This window comes from Schistocerca gregaria, unplaced genomic scaffold, assembly GCF_023897955.1.
Source record: "Schistocerca gregaria isolate iqSchGreg1 unplaced genomic scaffold, iqSchGreg1.2 ptg000537l, whole genome shotgun sequence".
Classification (NCBI taxonomy): domain Eukaryota; kingdom Metazoa; phylum Arthropoda; class Insecta; order Orthoptera; family Acrididae; genus Schistocerca; species Schistocerca gregaria.
The window spans coordinates 1717719-1737036 of record NW_026061934.1 but is presented as its reverse complement, the minus strand read 5'-3'; the positions used below and the strand labels follow the sequence as shown (position 1 = coordinate 1737036).

Here is a 19318-nt window from a genome sequence, read left to right as displayed (position 1 = left end):
ATCGCACCACGCTAGTCTGCTGTTGTCCTAGCAGACCGAACGCACCGCACATCCGATACCTTCGGAACCACTCACTGGCCAGTTAGCAACTGAGCGGAACACTGTTTACATCGTGAAAGGAAAACTATGCAAAGATGTACACTTAAATGGCACGACTGAGTAGCACACACACAGTAATATCTGAGGAATGTCCTTCGACACGCGCAGAACGAAAGTCTTCTCGCGAACGTACAGCGTCTCTGAAAAAAAATCTCGTGACTACATTCCGGCGTTACGGCCAGGTTCTCATACAAATGAGCAAAAAAGGGTACATTTGAAATTCTTTTTGAGACAATGAAAATACAATCGAAAGATCTGTTTGGGAATTACGAGTGATAATACTATGAGCTTAATTTTAGATTTTCAATAAAAAATGGCGCCCGTAATTATGATTTGATCAAGGGCCTGCGAGACTGGAGTACGCAGAGCGCGTGCAGTGTGGCACCTCATATGTTACCTGAATTCAAAAATGGGTAACATCAGTTGATACTACATTATTCCTCTGAAATTGAAAATGGATAACATCAGTCGATAAAACATAAAATTTATGGGAGCGTATACCTAACCGCAATGAAACAACCTTCAATTTAACGATACAGTGCTAATTCGAACTTTGAGTTCGATTTTTGAGGGTTTGTTTCACTCCTTATGCCTACACAAAAATTAGTTAATATTAACAAATGTCATATTATAGCTATAAGTTCCTAAGAAAAGTGTTTACTTTTAGGGGTCAGAGGTAGATGTTAAGAGAACGAACCACTTTTAATTTATGCTGCATGCCGTTCTGAGAAAATAGTTACCCGAAAAAAATGTGTTCAAAGTTTAGGGAAAACATTTAGTTATATTATTACTTCGATTTGCATGAACTGAGTGTTACATATATATTTTTAATGTCGCTGAAAACGAATCTGAAGTCAGATTTTCAATATTCAAAACAGCTAATCCAATACGGAGGGCAACCGATTATGTTTTGACCAATTTTTACCAAAAATGTATTTTCGTTATTTACGTTTAGTCTGCAAGTCAAGGAGTATTTATCAACCCTTCCTCTACCTGTGATTGTTCCTAGACAGCAACTTCCTGTTCTTCTTGGCAGGAAAAGCCGATCTGTCAAAGCTGGATATGCAGCACTCGGCAGCCTGCACTTGATATTCGTCCGTATTTTCGGTGAGTATGTTTGCATGCATTCTGCAGTATGAATCATTTTGAGCACGTGCGACACGGGACGAGTTATCATCTACATCTATATGGATACCCTGCAAAACACATTTAAGTGCCTGGCAAAGGGTTCATCGAATCACCTTCACAACTGATAATTAATTGAAACCCTCAGCTGCCGACAGGTGTTGTTGATATACTTCGATGGGGACAGCTGAAAAGTGTGCCCCTACTGGGACTCGAACCCAGAATCTCCTGCTTACAAGGCAGACGCTCAATCCATCTGAGCCATCGAGGGCACACATGAACAGCACGACTGCAGGAATTTATCCCTCGCACGCTTCCCGTGAGACTCACATCCCCAACCGTCCACAATCCGCATACGTAATGTACTTAATAGGTATTTGTCCATCCACTCATTACTGGCTCACACTAAGGTGACGATTCCCGTAAGAGTTCCGGCAACCTGTGCGCATTCGCACAGACGAAGGTCAATGGCTGGGTAACGTTTAACCATAGATATGAAGATAGTAACTGCTCTCGAAAGAACAGGCGCCACTGACGACCTTGCAACTCTTCTAGAATACATGATAGACCGGCCGATGTGGCCGAGCGGTTGTAGGCGCTTCAGTCGGGAGCCACGCGACCGCTACGGTCGCAGGTTCAAATCCTGCCTCGAGCATGGGTGTGTGTGATGTCCTTAATTTAGTTAGGTTTAAGTCGTTCTAAGTTCTAGGAAACTGATGACCTCAGATGTTAAGTCCCAAAGTGCTCAGAGCCATTTAAACCATCAGTCCCTATGTTTACACACTACTTACAGTAACTTATGCTAAGGACAACACACACACAACCATGCCCGAGGGAGGACTCGAACCTCCAACAGGGGGAGCCGCGCGAACCGTGACAAGGCGTTGGACACATGGCGGGTACCCCGCGCGGCTCTTGGCAGCCGTGACACTGCTTCAAACAATGGACTGTAGAAACTTTTGTAAAGCACGGATTAAAAAAAAAAAACTTTCTGTTCCAAGAGTCTAGACAAGTACACCTTTAAAAAATGCAACTACAAAGAGATTGAATTTTCGAACGTTTTGAATGAGAACCTGTCCTTATGGAACACCGTTGATCAAATGTCACAGGGATTATATACTCAGGTTTCACATGTGGATTAACACTTTCTAATCAATATCCGGAATGAGCAGGGCTTAAAACTTTGAAGAGTGAAATTTCAAGGGCCGTTCTCTTGTATGCAAATAGTTTCACAGTAGAAATTTCTCTAGTTTTATTTATTAATTAATTTATTTATTTTTTGCTGTAGGTAAAGAAGGATAGCATTGTGAGGAGGGGGAAGGGGGGGGGGGAGGAATCTTGCATCTCCCACCTTGGAATTCTCAGTACAGAATTTTTATTCATTACGAGATTCTTAGCCACTTGCAGAAGTGATTTCGAGTGATTCTGCAAAACTTTTCCTTTAGCCAATCGTAGCAACTATAGGATTCCGTTCCTGCTGCATGACATGTCTCGGAACTTAAACTGACCAACTCATTTGCATAAAGAGCTAGCTTATCATCCGCTTCTTTACTTGCGTAGACCGTTCATGGTCTGCAAAGAATTTTTTTCTTTAATCGTTTTTTTATGTCTTTTATAAACTGCAACACTTTCTAAACTTTCTAAACTTAGCGCCGTTGAAGCATGGTCTTTTACTGAATGATCAAAAAGCAATGCTGACAGCTGGAGTCCAAGGTTTTTGTTAATCAAGCCGTTTGTATTCTTGTGGTGATATCTCCGTACAGTCTTTCATTCCCTAACGCATATTTCTTTATATCTAATTGAGAAGTGAAATACCGGTTTTCATAGATGCAGATTTAAAATATTTTAATATAACGCAATAAATATTTCATTAAAATTTTCATCCCCTTATGCTCGAAGTTCCAAAACCAGAAAAACACGTAGTTTTTAAAAATTGTAACATATTAGCCGAATACGAATTGTCAGATATATTTAGCAATCCTTTCATAATGAACCATTTTCTGAAACATCTCACACCCTTTAGGGGTTGGGTTTCAAAAACAATTAAACACGTATTCTTCTATTTAGAGCTGAGGAGCCAAATTCAAATCTTCATCCATTTAATTCTAAAAATGCTTTCATAGTGAAATATTTCATAAAACATTACATCCCCTATTTCACTCTATTAGTGAGTTAAATTTCCAAAAGCAACGAAACACATTTTTTTTACATCCAACCGAGATGTCAAATACCTATTTTCATAGATGTAGCTATAAAAATGCTTCAGTAGTTCTTTAATAATGATTTATTTTCAAAAAACCTTCACTAATTATTTTATCCCCCAATGGAAGAATTTCGGAAAATGCTAAAAACCTGTTTCTTTTTTGTATCTGACTGAGACACCAAATGTCAATTTTCGTAGTTTTGTAGTTATAGCTTCAATAGGGACATAGGGACATATTTAAAAAAAAAGACTTTCAACCCATGTTTCACCCCCATAGGAGTGAAATTTCGAACAATCTCTTCTTAAATGATGCTTTCAGCGTAAGATTTACACCTTCATCAAATTTCAAGTCCGTATACTTTGCAGGTTGGGCTGGTAGGCTATGGGTCAGTGAAACCTGTGCCCCTATTGCACCTTCTTGGAGGTTGTAGTTCCAAAAACAGTGAAACACGTAGTTTTCAATAACACAATATTCATAGATTTCGCTTTAAAAACTCTTTCACACTGAAATACTTTCATAAAACATTACATCCTATATTCCACCCTCTTAATCGTTGAATGTATCAAAAACAGGTTTTCATATATTTCATGAAACATTTCATCCTCTGTGATATGGGGTATGGTAGTGACACACCAAAATCACAATAGTAATCCGTTGTAGTTGCTACATATTTTATTACAATCAAAAGCATTATAAAATCACAAGGCCAGATCAGTTGGACAAATAATAAATAAATTTCGTTAAGTGGAACGAGACCCGTAAAACTTGAAATTTGAATATGACTAGGTATATATACTTAGGTAAAGCTTTACTTAAATAGCACAAATGTCCATAAAATTCATAGCAGAACTCTCACTACTTGCAATCAGGGGAGAATCAGATTAAGCGTAAGAATACAGATATTTAACGTTCGGCTTGCCAACTTTCCTAAACAAAACTGTATAAAAATGACTAAAACAATTAAGGGGGTCCTTTAATTTTGACTAAACGGACCTTCAAATTTACTTACTCAGTTGATTAATCAACAATATTCTTAGAATGATTACAACTAGAACATGACTATATGACAATACCCTTAAAATAAGGTTGCTTCAATATTTCGTGTGAATTGGCGATAGACGCGAGCAGACCAAGGATTCAAATCAATACAAGAGATCCACGAGGCAGAGAATGACATAGAAATATACTCAACATGGCAATGCAATTGAACTTTGGATGCTATAGTTCAGCACCGGAAAGATGGAATCACGCAAAAGTGACAACATAACCCAAGATGTAAAGGAGAGGACATGGCCTCAAATATCTCTCTGCCGCCGTGGTGCTCTGCTCCCAGTATGCTAGCGTCGACCGCTGCCAGTTATCTCTAACACAACACACATCAAGAGCAGACAATTTTCTGAGACATAAACTACACAACCCTATCTGGAGAACAGGTGAGCAATACAACTGGACTGAAACCAATGAGCCTCCGTGAGTTACTTGGTTAGTGCCAGCCCTTAAACTTTGATTAATAAGATCGCTAAAAATCATACCGAAGTTAAGATGACGAGACTTATCTCCAGGTTCGCCATATTAGTGGCAGAGACAATGAATTGGCGACGCTCTTATCCGTGTGTTCGCGGCAGAGTCTGGGGAAGGCAAGGGCCACGTGGAGCCGGATCTGGGGGTCAATTTCCTTCTCTCCGAGACACCCGGCTTCTTCTGCGACTTAGCCGGCAAACAGGCCGAGGACCCCGGGTGGGGACCGATTCGGCAGCAGTTGGCGGATGGCGAGGTCTTCGGGGGGTGGGGTGGGGGGGGGTGTCTTGTGTAAAGGGGAAGACAACCGTGGTGAAGGGAAGGTCTGTATTCCACAGGAACGAGTTAGCATGGCACTCAGATATTTCCACGATTCGGCGGTAGGGGATCATTTGGGGTTCTACAAGACCTTGAACAGAGTTCGGGAACACATGTTTTGGCCCAACCTATGTGGCGATGGCATGCGATTTGTTGGCAACTGTGTCCAGTGTAAGCGCGGTAAGCCCGATGTTGGGCCGCACAGAGAACTACTACAGTCGGTTAGCGAGCAGTGTCCTCTGGACCGCGACTCAAAGATCGAAACATCGATCGACGGAAACTGGCGCCAGAAACGCACCAGCTCACTCTATTTCATCCCCTTAGGGGTTGAACTTCCAAAAACACGAAAATACGTATTTTCTTATTTGTAACCTTGAAGTCAAATACCAATTTTCGTAGATATAGCCTTAAAAATACTTCCATAGTCCTTCCATAATTTTTTATCTCAAGATAAAATGTTCACCTACTATTTCACCTCATAGAGGTTAAATTCCCAATAATACTGGAACACATATTTCTTTATTTCTGACCTAGAAACCAGATACAAATTTTCGTCTGCCTAGCTTCAAAATTACCTTAATAGCTACATGTTTCAAAAATCCTTTCATTTCCTGTGTATCCCCCTTAGAGGTGGAATTTCGAAATATGCAGTATAAGCGGTATAAGATCAACAACCTTTCCAAATCTCAAGGTTTATTTTCCTTGGCGGTCTGGACTGTGTGAATTTCATAGTAATGGCCTCCACACACACACACACACGCACACACACACACACACACACACACACACACACACACACACACACACACCACTAACAATGCCACCACCACCTCCTGGGGAAATTTCTGCAGACGCCCTTGTTCCACTGCAGTCATATTTTGCCGACGACCTACATTTAGCAGCGTGGGAGGGATAGTGTCGTGCAACAGACAGTATACTCAGTATACAACGAACTGTTCGTTGTGAAATCAGCGACATATTAACCGAGACTGACACAGAAGGTGCTGAAGGTGAAGCACACTAGACTCGTGTCTACCACGGCTTCAAATAGTATCGATTTACTATGAACGGAAGTTCCGAAAAGTGAGCAAGTAATTTTACAGTAAATTCAGTACCGATGGTGAGGATATACAACGAAAAACATTTCTATAATATTTCAGAAATAATGAAATATTCCACTCAAGTCGCGCGGCAGAAAACGCAATGGATATGCTTGCACTTAAGACGGAAGGCCCCACGTACTTACGCAGGCTTACGACAGATCGCAAAATTCGGCAGTAGGCGTAAGCCAACCTCTTGTGCTGCCATCTGTTATTGATGCCAGGCATCAAGGTCTCAGTAGTTCGACCATCCACTGGAGAGTAGTTTGCTTTGTAAGCACTCCGTCTTCAGGCCACGAGTGACCTACTGGGACAGCACCATCCGACCGCCGTGTCATCATCCGTGGAGGATGCGAACAGGAGGGGCGGGGGTCAGCACACTGCTCTCCCGGTCGTTATGATGGTTTTCTTTGACCGGAGCCGCTACTATTGGGCCGAGTAGCTCCTCGATTGGCATCATGAGGCTGAGTGCACCCCGAGAAATGGCAAGAGTGCATGGCGGCCTGGATGATCACCCATCCAAGTGCCTTCAACGCCCGACAACGCACTTAACTTCGGTGATCTCACGTGAACCGATGCAACCTCCGCGGCAAGTCCGTTGCTGCAGATATTTTAGAGTAGTTGTTACGTTTCATAATTATCTAGTTTACGGGGAAAATGTAAAAAAGGCGATTGTCACCGAAGCTACAACTAATCTGAATTTCTGGTTAGTTATCAAGTGGTCTTATGTGCAAGCCTGATTTTTTCATCCTTTGCGGTGGGAATGATTCAAACCCGTCATGTTCTTCTTATGAGGTGTTCTATTTATTTTGCACACAATGATCGTTTGTAGTTGTGTTGAGTTACCACCTTGATAAATTTTTGGATGGCGCACGTATCATAACTGAGATCTGCGCTTGCGCTTAATGGCTGAAGGTCAATTAGCGTAATGAGTAGTAGCGAATGTTATAGTAACATGTTTGTAAATTATTTCAGGTAAATTACCTTAGTAGTGTAATATTATCAGTATACCAGTACAGAATGTGGGCCAATTACGTTAGTCATGGAATACTATCCGTATAAGACTATGTCACCTTGATGTCCCGGAATTTGCTTCAATTTTGGAATCCACGAAAGAACTGGAAATTTTCCTTTACACAGCTTTCCATATAATTTCTATTACAGTGATTCAGTCTTGTCTGTCACTCGACTTTTCTGACTGTGAAAGAAATTCTATCGCTCATGTGCTTATTACCTCTTCGTGTTTCCATTTGCCGATATTGCGCATAAACACATACATATCTCAACGTTGCTATGTACATTGATGGAACGACACACTTTTCTGTGGCGACACTGCAGTTTAGAGATAGAAAAACCGATCAGTTAAAACGACATGGGTATTTTAGTTCTGAATAACCGATGTCTTTCGGTATTTGTTTGCTCTCGGTTATAACAAGTATCTTTTTATATTTTCCTGATAACCACGTAAAAACAGATATACCAATTAGCCACAGTTGTCGTAGTAAAATATTTAGTTTTCAAATAAACCTTTTTTAAAAAAGACGAGTAATTTTTATTCGTAAGATTTCCATAGCTCTTAAATACTGCGTTATTACAGAAAAAATGGGAAAAGTGATGTATGCCACTTTAATAACACTGCTGCTAGAAACGAGCAACAAGTGAATTGGTCCAACATTGCCGAGACAATACTGTGCCTGTTATACAAGCAGTGCGCGAGAATGGACGCAGTTTCTCGCTGTTGTCGAACGTCAGTTGTAACACAGAATGGCACCATCTGGAAGCCTGGAAGTATTTTACGATATGCAGTACGAGTGAAGCACAATGGTCGATTTGGTCGACTTGCGACATCATACAAGGAAAAAAGTTAAAATTTTACAAATCATTCATAGTTCGGGATAAAAATAGAAAGTGCCTGATCTGCTGCCTGTGTCTACGATATCTGCTTTTAGCCGTTAACAGAGAAATTAAAACGAAAAAGAGAGTTCTCCTGCCGCAGTTTTCACTCTTTATCGCTGGATTATACGTAATGCCCGCATAGTGCTGTGATAACCGATTTAAATATAATTTTTGAGCAGAGTTCTAAAAACTAAAATCAGTAGGTTAATACTGGCAGTTTTCTGTGGTATAGAAGTACTCGCTATATTTTGAGAGAAACAGCGAACAGCGGACAAAGTTTTATTCGACTATTTAATTTAAAGAAATTAGAATTATATTAATACCGTCAGTTGCTCACGGGCGTTGATAAATATCAACGTGAACAAGTGAAAATGTGTGCCACGACCGGGACTCAAACCCGGGATCTCTTGCTAAAATGACAGACGCTCTATGCATCTAGGCCACCGAGGGCACAGTGTATGGTTCGACTGCAGGGACTATCTCGCGCACGCCTCCTGCGAGACTCACATTCTTACCTTGAATGTCCATACACTACAGTCGTAGAGTCCCACTCCAACACACTCATTCCTCGTGGAAGACATGTCCATATCCATATAAGTATATGGTTCTGGCAATACCAGCCATGACCTTCTTCTGTGAAGATGCACAAGTATTCCCCGAACTGTTACGGGACTTGGTAAGAATGTGTTCCACGAGTAATGAATGTGTTGGTGTGGGACACTACGAATGTAGTGCGTGGACATGGAAGGTGAGAATGTGAGTCTCGCGGGAAGCGTGCGCGAGATAGTACCTGCAGTCACACTATCGTCTGTGCCCTCGGTGGCTCAGATGGGCAGAGAGCCTGCCATGTAAGCAGGAGATCCCGGGTTCGAGTCCCAGACAGGCACACATTGTCACCTGTCCCCGTTGATATATATCGACACCCGTGAGCAGCTGACGGTATTAATATAATTCTAATTTCGTTCTGGACGGCTGCAGGTCATCATAAATGTATTTGACGTTTTGATTCCATTAATCAAGAAACTGAGAAAGTAAAAATTTTTATCTTTGTTTGATTTCTACGTTTACAAGAGGAAATAATGTAAATAAAATACTGAAAATCGGTTATTACAAGAACTGGTATTGTGACGGGCTTTAACAATTAGGTTAAAGTGAGGCTGGGAAACTGATAAGAGCCGAAAACCAGTTGTTTGAGCGATAACCGACATTCCCACTGCTGTTGTGAGTGGTAAGATTGACGCGCAAGGACATCTAGAACAGTTTCTCAGAAAGGTTACTGCAACTCTGATGTTCTCAAAATGAACGGGCCAGCCATTGGCGTCCGCGAGGGGGAAGGGGAGGGGGAGGGGAGGAGGTGGGGAGGGGAGGATAGGCAAAAGGGCACTTTCACCCGTCGCCCCTAACCATCCTTGGAATCTGGAGTAAAGAGTTTTTATTCGTTACAGTATACTCATACTCTTCCAGATAAGAATTCTCCACAATACTGCTAAACCTTAGCTTTGACCAGTTGTAGCGCTTATAGAGTTAGGGTCTTGTAGCTTGATGCACCTCGTAACTGACCAGCTGATTTGTACACAGAGTGCCAGTTTCAGAATCATGCACTCCAGTCTCGACGCGCCTTCCCCCCTCCCCACCACTGGAAATATTTCTGCAGACTCCAGTCTGCCACTGTGCATATATTTGGATAACATCCTGGTTTTAATAGCATCGAAGGAACAGCATTGTGGAGTAAAGGGTAGACCTAGCACAGACCACACCATTCACAATGAAACGCATCACTTAGTAGATGGTGAAGTACTTTGAAGCTAGCCAGATAGAAACAGAACCTCCTGGCACTGTATCTAACCCAAATTCTAATCTTACACTAATCTCTTGTATGTACCTACCACGCCCTCAAAGAGCCAACGATTTACTATTATCAAAAGTTCCGAAAAATGAGGAAGAAATTGACCCACACTTTTTTCCGTTGTTCATTATTTCGATTACCCCATAAAGGGAATGGACTTGTAGCCACAGGTTACACAAGCGATAAATGGTTTAAAATACATAAAAAGAGATGACAATAGGAAACGATTTTTAAAAACACAATGATGCGGCTTTTACGATTTTTACAGGAAAAAGAAATGGATGACAAAATAAAGGTTTTTCAAAAATATGCTGGTGGACAATATTGGGGATTTTTTATCTTTATAGATGACTAGCGGAAAAGCTTGGTGTTGACCAGGCATTTATTTACAGCTGTGCGTCCACGTCCGTACTATGCAGCGTCTGGCCTTGTCCTGAGTTTTTATGACGTATCTCCTGAAACATGAGTCGTACAATGATATAATTTTGTAGGTGCATTCAGCGTCATATGCGGATACTGTCTGCAAAATTTATTGCGAATATAGTAGCAAAGAAGCAACAAATTTAAATGTCACGAATGCTGTGATCCCCACACACTTGGGTGCAACCAATGTACACAGGATGCTTGGCTCGATCATTATGGCTACCATCACCGCTGGTCGAAATTGGACCAGCTGTGTCGACGTAGTGAAAATATAAATGTGCATAACATGGTAAACGTCCATTCTTCCCAGCCATCAGACCTGATCTACGATCAAAAATATCATGTAAAAGTGGTAGGGGCAACGGCCTTGCCGCAGTGGATACACCGGTTCCCGTCAGATCACTGAAGTTTAGCACTTTCGGGCGTGGTCGGCACTTGGATGGGTGACCATCCGGGCCACTATGCGCTGTTTCCATTTTTCGGGTTGCACTCAGCCTTGCGATGCCAATTGAGGAACTACTCGACCGAATAGTAGCGGCTCCAGTCAAAGGAAACTACCACAACGAGTGGGAGAGCCAGCTCCTCCTCCACCCTCAGTGAGAATGACGTGGCGGTCGGATGGTCCTGATTGGCCACTTGTGGCCTGAACACGGAGTGCTTTCTTAAAGGAGTGCTCCCTACATAAAACTGACAGTCTTGACTCAGGGACTGTCCACGGTAAATGCTGCATTGGACCTACGAATACTATTAAAATAACGGTTTGAGTTCTCTTTAGTTGTCCAATCATCTGAAGTGAGTCCTTATTGAAGTAATTTGAAAAATACATTTTATGTTAATGGCGGATAAATTTTATGTTAATGGCGGCAAATTAACTTTACCCTAATGACACACAAGGTCAATGCCGTTCTATCACGTAAAGTATTCTCAGATCGAAATGTTTTGCATTACCAAATCTCCAATGTAGATCCATCATACCGCAATTATAATTCTCAAAATAATTTGGAGCTACGTTCAATGCATATTTAAATGCATCTTTCAAAACAATACCAGAATTCTCATTAGATCATCATTATCAGTGCCTAGAGTATTCCTATTATTTCGTCTACCAAAAACCGCGTCTCACTATGGCTTTTTCAGTACGCTGTTTTGTTTTCCACTGCTGACAATAGAAACGATCTGGCAGATGTGACATTGTAGATGTCCAGTATGCGTGTCTTAATGCAAATAAACCGTCTGGAACATTTACCCTTCAACCTCCCTAGAATGGGATTTCATGGAACGTTATTACTTTCCTGTGTCCATTTCTATCACACCAGCTGATCGCCACGACTGGGGAGAGTGAGGAGGGGGTGGGGTGAAAGTTGGCAGCACTTTGAGTGGCAGAAACCTCACGTTTCCGTCATTTGTTTTCATAATGACGTAGTGCCAATTCGTCACATTGGACGCTTTTCTCTCGGAAACGTTTACATTCATCATCTGGATATCAATGTCGCCTTCTGAGGTATGCAGTCGCACCACTCTGTACGAAATAGGTTCTAAGCTGATGCAGTCGACAAGTAACGTCGAAATATATCGTCACCTCGAAATATATCGACACCTCGAAATAAATCCACACCCAGAAATAAATCGCCAACCCGAAATAAATCGCAACCTCGAAATAAATCGACACCATGAAAAAAATCGAAACTTCGAAATAAATCGACACCTCCAAAAGACAGCTACATCGAAATGATTCGATATCCCGAAATATATCGACATCTATACGCATTTCAGCTTACCATATAGATCGATATCTCGAATCTCATGGACCTCTCGAGATAAATCGAGGTATAGTAATATATCGATATCTTGAAATATATTGATACCTAGTAATATAAAGATATCTCTAAAAATACAATATCTAGAAATTTATGGATTACTTGAGATATAGAGGTTTCTTGAAATATATCGATATCTCGAAAGGAATCGATATCTGAAGTACACCGATACATGGAAATATATCGATAGCTCGAAATAAACAGACAACCCGATTTGTTTCGGTATATCAAACTAAATCGATATCTCGACATAAATGGATACTTCGAAATCAATTGATACCTCGAAATAAATGGATGCCTCAATATAGATAGATATCTCGAAATAAATCGACATCTCGATATAATGAGTGCTTCGACATAAGTCGATATATCGAAATGAATCGATAATGGGAAAGAATGGACGTCTTGAAAAAAATCTGTACCCCTAAGAAAACGATTCTCGAAATAAATAGGTATATCGAAATATATCGCTATCTCGATAAATACCGATATCTAGTGGTCGGATATATGTTTCAAGTTGACTTGACATATCAGTATAGTTCGATATACATCAAAATACTTTGGATTTTCAATATACCGATAGATTTCTAGACCTCGGGGAAAAAATCGCCGATCCGACCTCAGTGCAAAAAGGCAGACCTAGGGAAAAAACGCCGACCTCGGGGAAAAACGCAGACCTCGAGGGAAAAACGTCGACCTCGGGGTAAAACGCCGACCTCGTGGGAAAACGCCGACCTTCGGAAAACTGCCGACCTCAGGAAAAATCCAGTTCCATTAATTTACACAGACACTAATGTATGTCACCATTAGGTTCTCAAAATACAACCAAATTCCTGGTATTTATCACCTCACACAAAAAGTGGTCGTGACAGAAAAGTCTCGTTCTTTAGAAAGTTTAGAATGAGATGTTCTAAATATTGCAGTTTATCCATTTACAATAATCTACAAGCACTGCACAATGAGAAGAGACTGTCAACCACAGCACTTTGAAATAGTGGACAGCCAGGAAGACAGAGGTTGCATTGCTGTTTCTAATCCTCTGGTGCTTGAGATTTAGAATCCAGGATTGCCTCGAATGAGAACAGCAATAATGGATGTCCTGCACCAGTGTAGAACTTACTCTGGAACTCCACAGAAAATCACAAGACACAAATATATTACATCATTCTCAGCAAACTACAGAAGCCTCTAATGGACGTAACAACGTTGTCACCTCCTCCACCAGTGAAATATCTTAGTAGCTATTGAGTCAAGAGTAGGTGGCCAATTAATAATTTGTTGTTCAAAGCTAACTTCAGTGTATATGGGAATACTCAGTGGACATCTTTAACCATCATATTTTACTGTCTAAGATATGTCAACTTCCCAGACTATAAGTATAAGCAGAGCTTGGTCTTTCCCAATCCGAGATTGTTTAGAATGGGTATCAAGGGAATCAGATCCACTGGGCATTTAGAGCAACCTGCTTTAAACAATATGAGCAGGCAGTAGACACAGACACAGAATTTGGAATTTCTCTGTGAAGTGGTTACCTTCATCGTCTGAAAACTTATGTTGTGTGCTGCGCTATGTGGAGGTACTAATAGCAACACAGTAAAACACAGAAGAAGCTTATAAGTTGATGTAATCAGCCAGTAAGAAGCAGTAAATTTTAAGTTTTAGTAATCGATTATTGACTTATTATCCGGCTTTGGTGCCTTGACATTACCGACGACCATAAGATTTTGCATGAAGAGAGGCCTAAAAGCCACGTTACACGAGACAATGTGAAAAGTGTTCATATGTAGTAAAAACCTAAGAAATAAGCCCGTTTTCGTCATTTGCTATCAAATCGACGTATTGCCAGAGCGTTACATTGGCAGCTTTTCTCTCTGAAACGGTTACATTTATCGTCTGCAAACTTATGTCGCGTGCTAAGGAATGCAGAGACACTAAAAACAACACAGTAGAACATAGAGGAAGCTTCTAGGTTGATGTAATTAGCCCGTAGGAAACAGTACAATTCAGGTTTTAGTTATCGATTAGTTGGGAGCTCCAATGTTAGGCGCGTAATGGGGCCCCTTAGGGATACGGCGGCTAAGGAGGGGAAGAAATCCAGTGTGCACTTCGTGTGCATTCCGGGAGGAGTCATTCCTGATGTGGAAAGGGTCCTTCCGGATGCCATGAAGAGCACAGGGTGCAGCCAGCTGCAGGTGGTGGCACATGTCGGCACTAATGACGTGTGTCGCTTTGGATCTGAGGAAATTCTCTCTGGATTCCAGCGGCTATCTGATTTGGTGAAGGCTGCCGGTCTTTCTTACGAGATGAAGGCAGAGCTGACCATCTGCAGCATCGTTGAGAAAACCGACTGCGGACCTTTGGTGCAGAGCCGGATGGAGGGTCTGAATCAGAGGCTCAGACGGTTTTGCAACCTTATTGGCTGCAGATTCATTGACTTGCGCCATAGGCTGGTGGGGTTTCGGGTTCCGCTGAATAGGTCAGGAGTTCACTACACTCAGCTGGCGGCTACACGGGTAGCGGAGGCTGTGTGGCGTGGACTGGGCGGTTTTTTAGGTTAGAAGGCCTCGGGAAAGTGCGGGATGGGCTGCAATGTCAAAGGGTGCTTGGCAATTACAGGACGTGCTTGGATCAAGGAACAGTCGGAATTATAGTTGTAAATTGTTGTAGTTGCGCTGGAAAAGTCCCTGAGCTTCAAGCGCTAATAGAAATCACAGAAGCTGATATCGTTATAGGTACAGAAAGCTGGCTAAAGCCTGAAATAAGTTCTGCAGAAATTTTTACGAAGTCTCAGACGGTGTTCAGGAAAGATAGATTATGCAGAATTGGTGGTGGAGTGTTTGTGTCTGTCAGTAGTGGTTTATCTTGTAGTGAAGTCGAAGTAGATACTCCGTGTGAATTGGTGTGGGTGGAGGTTATACTTAAAAGCCGAATTAAGTTAATAATTAGCTCCTTCTACCGACCCCCAGACTCCGATGATACAGTTGCGGAACAGTTCAGAGAAAGTTTGAGTCTCGTAACAAATAAATACCCAACTCATACGGTTATAGTTGGTGGGGATTTCAACCTACCCTCGGTATGTTGGCAAAAATACTTGTTCAAAACCGGTGGTAGGCAGAAAACGTCTTCCGAGATTGTCCTAAATGCATTCTCCGAAAATTATTTCGAGCAGTCAGTCCACGAACCCACGCGAATTGTAAATGGTTGCGAAAACACACTTGACCTCTTGACCACAAACAATCCAGAGCTGATAGAGAGCATCATGACTGATACAGGGATTAGTGATCACAAGGTCATTGTAGCTAGGCTCAATACCATTTCTTCCAAATCCATCAGAAACAAACGCAAAATAATTTTATTTAAAAAAGCGGATAAAGTGCCACTAGAAGCCTTCCTAAAGGACAATTTCCATTCCTTCCGAACTGACTATGCGAATGTAGACGAGATGTGTCTCAAATTCAAAGACATAGTAGCAACAGCAATTGAGATATTCATACCTCATAAATTGGTAAGAGATGGAACGGATCCTCCGTGGTACACAAAAAAAGTCCGAACGCTGTTGCAGAGGCAACGGAAAAAACATGCGAAGTTCAGAAGAACACGAAATCCCGAAGATGGGCTAAAATTTACAGACGCGCGAAATTTGGCACGTACTTCGATGCGAGATGCCTTTAATAGGTTCCACAACGAAACATCGTCTCGAAATTTGGTAGAAAATCCGAAGAAATTCTGGTCGTATGTAAAGTAGACAAGCGGCAAGACGCAGTCAATACCTTCGCTGCGCAGTGCCGATGGTACTGTTATCGACGACTGTGCTGCTAAAGCGGAGTTGTTGAACGCAGTTTTCCGAAATTCCTTCACCAGGGAAGACGAATGGAATATTCCAGAATTTGAAACACGAACATCTGCTAGCATGAGTTTCTTAGAAGTAGATACCTTAGGGGTTGCGAAGCAACTCAAATCGCTTGATACGGGCAAGTCTTCAGGTCCAGATTGTATACCGATTAGGTTCCTTTCAGATTACGCTGATACTATAGCTCCCTACTTAGCACTCATATACAACCGCTCGCTCACCGATAGATCTATACCTACAGATTGGAAAATTGCGCAGGTCGCACCAGTGTTCAAGAAGGGTAGTAGGAGTAATCCATTTAACTACAGACCTATATCATTGACGTCGGTTTGCAGTAGGGTTTTGGAGCACATACTGTATTCAAACATTATGAATCACCTCGAAGGGAACGATCTATTGACACGTAATCAGCATGGCTTCAGAAAACATCGCTCTTGTGCAACGCAGCTAGCTCTTTATTCGCACGAAGTAATGGCCGCTATCGACAGGGGATCTCAAGTTGATTCCGTATTTCTAGATTTCCGGAAAGCTTTTGACACCGTTCCCCACAAGCGACTTCTAATCAAGCTGCGGAGCTATGGGGTATCGTGTCAGTTGTGCGACTGGATTCGTGATTTCCTGTCAGGAAGGTCGCAGTTCGTAGTAATAGATGGCAAATCATCGAGTAAAACTAAAGTGATATCAGGTGTTCCCCAGGGAAGCGTCCTGGGACCTCTACTGTTCCTGATCTATATAAATGACCTGGGTGACAATCTGAGCAGTTCTCTTAGACTGTTCGCAGATGATGCTGTAATTTAACGTCTAGTAAGGTCATCCGAAGACCAGTATCAGCTGCAAAGCGATTTAGAAAAGATTGCTGTATGGTTTGTCAGGTGGCAGCTGACGCTAAATAACGGAAAGTGTGAGATGATCCACATGAGTTCCAAAAGAAATCCGTTGGAATTCGATTACTCGATAAATAGTACAATTCTCAAGGCTGTCAATTCAACTAAGTACCTGGGTGTTAAAATTACGAACAACTTCAGTTGGAAGGACCACATAGATAATATTGTCGGGAGGGCCAGCCAAAGGTTGCGTTTCATTGGCAGGACACTTAGAAGATGCAAGAAGTCCACTAAAGAGACAGTTTACACTACACTCGTTCGTCCTCTGTTAGAATATTGCTGCGCGGTGTGGGATCCTTACCAGGTGGGATTGACGGAGGACATCGAAAGGGTGCAAAAACGGGCAGCTCGTTTTGTATTATCGCGTTATAGGGGAGAGAGTGTGGCAGATATGATACACGAGTTGGGATGGAAGTCATTACAGCATAGACGTTTTTCGTCATGGCGAGACCTTTTTACGAAATTTCAGTCACCAACTTTCTCTTCCGAATGCGAAAATATTTTGTTGAGCCCAACCTACATAGGTAGGAATGATCATCAAAATAAAATAAGAGAAATCAGAGCTCGAACAGAAAGGTTTAGCTGTTCGTTTTTCCCGCTCGCTGTTCGGGAGTGGAACAGTAGGAGATAGTATGATTGTGGTTCGATGAACCCTCTGAAAAGCACTTAAATGTGAGTTGCAGAGTAGTCATGTAGATGTAGATGTAGATGATTTATTAGCCGGCTTTGGTGCCAGTGAAATAACCGACTACCTTAAGATTTGGCATTAAACAAGGTCTGGCAGCCACGTTACACGAGAGAATGTGAAAAGTGTTCATATGTACTAAAAACCAAGGAAATCCGCCCGTTTTCACATCTGCTTTCGAATCCACGTAATGCCAGATCGTCACATTGGCCGTTTCCTCTCTGAAACGGTTACATTTATTGTTTGCATAGCTATGTAGCGTGCTGCGGTTTGCGGAGACACTAAAAGCACCATAGTAAAACACAGAAGAAGCTTCTAAGTTGATGTAATAGCCAGTAAGCAACTGTACAATTGAAGTATTAGTTATCGATTAGTGAATTTTTAGAAGGCTTTAGTGCATTCGACATGAGCTAGGACCTTACGATTTAGTATGAAGGGAGGTCTATGAGCCATATCGCACGGGAGAATGTGAAAAGTGTTCACATCTAGTAAAAACCTGAGAAATCCGCCCGTTATCGTCATTTGCTATCGAATCGAATTAATGCCAGATCGTCACATTTTCCGCTCTTCTTTCTGAAACGGTTACATTTATCGTGTGCCATGCTATGTCGCTTGCTGCGGTAGTCGGAGACACTAAAAGCACCATAGTAGAACACAGAAGAAGCTTCTAAGTTGATCTAATAGCCAGTAAGCAGCTGTACAATTCAAGTATTAGTTACCGAGTATTGACTTTTTAGATGGCTTTAATGCATTGGACATGAGCTAGGACCTTACGTTTTAGTAAGAACGGAGATCTAGCAGCCACGTTGCACGGGAGAACGTGAAAAGTGTTCACATCTAGTAAAAACCTGAGAAATCCGCTCGTTTTCGTCATTTGCTATCCAATCGACTTAATTACAGATCGTCACATTGGCCGCTCTTCTCTCTGAAACGATTACATTTATCGTGTGCAAAGCTATGTCGCGTGCTGCAGTATGCGGAGACACTAAAAGCACCATAGTAGAACAGAGAAGAAGCTTCTAAGTTGATGTAATAGCAAGTAAGAAGCAGTACAATTCAAGTTTTAGTTGTCAGTTATAGACTTTTTAGATGGCTTCAGTGCATTGTACATGAGCTAGGACCTTAAGATTTAGTATGAAAGGAGGTCTAGCGGCCACGTTGCACGGGAGAACGTGAAAAGTGTTCATACCTAGTAAAAACCTGAGAAATCCGACCGTTATAGTCATTTGCTATCGAATCGACTTAATGCCAGATCGTCACATTTTCCGCTCTTTTTTCTGAAACGGTTACATTTATCGTCTCCAAAGCAGTGTCACGTGCTGCGGTATGCGGAGACACTAAAAGCACTATACTAGAACACATAGGAAACTTCCAAGTTGATGTAGTAGCCAGTAACACGTAGTACAATTCAAGTTTTTGTTATCGATTATTCACTTTTTAGCCGGCTTTGGTGCCTTGGACACGAGCTAGGACCTTAAGATTTTGCATGAAAGGAGGACTAGCAGCCGCGTTGCACGGGAGAATGTGAAAAGTGTTCTTATGTAGTTAAAACC

At 41.8% G+C, this 19318-nt stretch overlaps 1 non-coding gene across 1 annotated transcript; it reads right to left on the bottom strand.

Moving 5' to 3' along the window:
- Positions 1-1421: 1421 nt before the first annotated feature.
- Positions 1422-1496, bottom strand: Trnat-ugu (transfer RNA threonine (anticodon UGU)). Its single transcript has one exon. It is a non-coding gene; the product is annotated as a tRNA-Thr (tRNA).
- Positions 1497-19318: the final 17822 nt, after the last annotated feature.